We start from the raw sequence: 3996 nt of genomic DNA, 5'->3' as shown, positions 1-3996 counted from the left end.
CTATGGTGTACATGCAACCCTAAATACCTTGGATCAATGTTTTCTCTATTATACATGCAAATATCAATTTCCAAGGTATTGTTCTAACTAGCATAATATAAAGTACATATAATATAAAATCTGGTAGAATTACATACCTCTTGTTTGGTGCTTGATTCCATGGAGCTCAAGAGCCTAGTGCCCCAAGTGTGACACCTCAAATGGTTCACACAACATCATATGCACTTGGAATAACTTAGAGAGAAATCATCACTTCATGAAATCGGCTTGCCCTCCACTTCTAGACTTAGTGGCCGATTTTGCAAGAATAAGATGCTTATATAGTTTGTCACAATTAGGGTAAACCCTAATTGTCATGGCTTTCCATTTCCTTGGATCCATGGGTTCAAATACACCATGGAGCATCCATGGAGCATCCTATGGGTTTTGGCCCAACTTGATAATCCATGGAGCATTAGCCTACTATATAAGTATGGATGATTTACACAATCAACCCATATATTTAATTAGTCTTCTTTTGATCACTTAATTAATTCTAAATTAATTCTTGATCAATACTAATTAAATAATCTTATTAATATATTAGAACTTATAATATATTAATAAACCTTAAGTGTTATTTCTCTCATTTTAGTCTATCCAAATGCACGATGCCATGCAACCCAAATGGACCATGCCGGGTCGGGTCAAGTATATACCAATTATAGTTATGCACTTAGACACTAATCCAACAGCTAATACTATGTGTCGCGAGAAGGCCTTTTGCCTTCACCTTCCCAATCACGAAACTCTAATAATCCATGGTGATAAACCTGGAACCAATCCTCGTCCTATCTCGTGCATCAAGGCACAGAAGTGCCTGCACCAGAAGAACTACGTTTTCCTCGCTCATGTTGTGGACAAGACCAAGGAAGAAGTAAGCATACAAGGTATTCCAGTAGCATGTGATTTTCGGATGTATTTCCTGAAGAACTTCCGGGAATATCCCAGAGAGACAGGTCAAATTTCGAATCGACCTAATAACAGGAGCCACATCAATTGCCAATTCACCCTACAGGTTAGCTCCCGCCGAAGTTCAGGAGTTATCTAGTCAATTAAGAAAATTGTTGAGCAAAGGATTCATCAGACCAAGCTTTTCACCCTGGAGAGCTCCAGTCTTGTTCACCAAGAAGACGGATCCTTCAGAATGTGCATCGATTGTAGGAAATTGACTAAGCTCACTATCAAAACCGATACCCACTCCTTCGGATTAACGACCTATTTGACCAGCTCCAAGGAGCTAGTTACTTCTCCAAAATAGATCTAAGATCCGGTTATCACCAGCTCCGAGTCCAAGAAGAGGACATTCCAAAAATTGCTTTCCAAACTCGATACGGTCATTTCCAATTTGTCGTGATGCCCTTCAATCTAACGAATGCCCCAGCAGTATTCGTGGACCCCACGAATCGAGTTTTCCCAACCATTCCTAGTCAACCTTTTAATTATTTTCATCAATAGTATACTCGTCTGCTCACGAAACAAGAACAAACACTGTCAACAATTACGATCGTCTTTGGAGGCATCACAGCCGGAGAATATCGCGAAAGAAGCATTGCGTGGATTGGATTAAACTCTCAAAGTCAAAAGGACGAAGCTTATTATTACAAGAGTTGGATCGAACAATAACTGGGTGATCGTCGATAGGTTAATCAAATCTGCTCATTTCCTGCCGATAAAAGAATTGTACAAGATGGAAAGATTAACACGGATCTATACCAAAGAGACCGTGAGACTCCAGGGAGTGTCAGCGTCTATAATCTCGGATCTGGATAGTAGATTTACCCCATGATTCTTTGGCAGTCACTCCAGAAGGCCTGGGGAACACAGCTAGTCATGAGCACTGCTTACCTCCCTCAAACTGATGGCCAAAGCGAATGAACCATCCAAAACACTCGAAAACATGCTCCGGAATTGTGTGATTGATTTCGGCAAGTCATGGGATGCCCAAATACCCTTGATCGAATTCTCATACAATAACAGCTATCACACAAGTACCAAGGTTGCTCCATTTGAGGCCTTATATGGTCACAAATGCAGATCACCTCTATGTTGGGCTGAGGTGGGTGACACCCAGCTGGCAAAAGGGAAATCACCAAGCAGCACACTTACAGGACCAAGAATCATTCGCCAAACGACAGAGAAGATAATCCAAATCAGAGCTCGACTTCAAGCATCACGAGACTGACAGAAGAGCTATGCTGACAAATGGCGAAAACCTCTGGAATTCCAAGTCGGAGGCCGGGTACTATTGAAAGTCTTTCCCTAGAAAGGAATGATTTGCCTTAGGAAACGGGAAAACTGAACTCGCGATACATTGGACCGTTCGAGATTCTTGAATTACATCTGGATGCCTATCAGATGAGAACCGGTCGAGGTTATGGACTCCTGTCAACGTACACCTGTTATGGACGCCTATCAGATGAGAACCGCTTAAAGGCTGCAGCTACCTGCTGAACTCAGCAACGTACACCCCGTGTTCCGCGTCTCGAATATAAAAAGATGCCTATCAGATGAGACTCCTGTCAATCCTTTGAAGGAGATCGAGATAAACAAAAATCTTCTGTTCGTCGAAGAACCGATCGAGGTTATGGACAGGGAAGTGAAGCGTACTAAACAAAGTCGCACCCCGATTTTGAAAGTTCGATGGAACGCGAAGCGTGGACCGAAATTCACATAAGAACGAGAAGACCAGATGGAGCAGAAGTGCCCTCACCTATTCTCGCATTCATGAACCTATCTTTCGAAAGGATTTCGGGACGAAATTCCCTCTAACGGGGGGATGATGTCACAACTAGCATTTTGCTAGGAAATTCTATTCTCGGGTAATCATTCAACTATTGCTAATCATATACTCTAAGTAAATATCACTCAGTGCTCATTTAAATTCACCTCTCATGTTCATCAAAGAGTTTGAAACCCTAAGGACCTTGGTGTAAGTCCATTATGGACTAGGATTTCCTTATTGGGCCTAATGGACTAATAATCATTCAATTCAACTATTTTGGGCCTAGGACCCTTAAATGGGCTCTAATCAGACCCACTTCCATAAAACTTAGCATTTTGGGCCATTTTGGGTCCAAAATAATTAGTTTACCCTTAATGGGCCTTATTGGGCCATTAATGATTTAATTTGCCCTAATGGGCCATAAACTCCATTTTCCTTTCAAAATGGACCGGGAACCATCTAATGAGCCCAATAGGCCGAAACCTTCTCTATGGGCCTCGTGATCTCGAGTAAGGATCAAGATTGGGCCAAAATAATTCATCTCCTCCTTCTTAAGCTAATTCTCGGCCCATGAGTTAAAAAAAACATTAACTAACTAATACCATGACACTTCACTATTATTTAGTGGTAATCCAAGAAATAACCCACATGTTTCTAGGTGTAAACCACCATGCATTAACCATTTTTGGGTCCTCTCCCCCTCCCTCTCTCTACTCACGGCCATAAGAGCCAAAACCCCCACCATCCTCTTTCATTTTTCAAACACCTTATCCTCTAAACTCTCCAAAGAAAACTCCTCATTTTTCCCCTTAAAAATCGTGAATAAGTGTGCTTCAAGGGTTCATTTTCAAGCTTCTTATCAACTTGGTAAGTTATTATGAATCCCTACAACTTTTAATCCAAGCTTTCACTAGAAATCTCTCCTTAAACCACTCTCATTTCATGATCTATGCTCCTAGAACTTCATAGATTTCAAAAAACCTCCTCAAGAACACATCAAGGGCCGAGATCTCCTCATTTCTTCACCGAAAACTTAAAAGCAAGGTGAGTTCATACCCCCTATTTTTGATTTTTACTTTGTTTTGGGGGAGAATACAAGTTGTGTTGTGTAGATCTATGTGTGTATGCATGAATATGTGCGTTTTTCATGATTTATTTGGTGGTTATGTGTTATTTACTTCATAAATCTAAAAATATGTTAAGAATATTAAGTTTATCACTTGGATCTACAT

Source organism: Lactuca virosa, chromosome 5, assembly GCF_052849685.1.
Source record: "Lactuca virosa cultivar CGN04683 chromosome 5, Lactuca_virosa_CGN04683_v6, whole genome shotgun sequence".
NCBI classification, from domain to species: domain Eukaryota; kingdom Viridiplantae; phylum Streptophyta; class Magnoliopsida; order Asterales; family Asteraceae; genus Lactuca; species Lactuca virosa.
The sequence above is the reverse complement of the archived record's forward strand: the minus strand, read 5'-3'. Positions refer to the sequence as shown.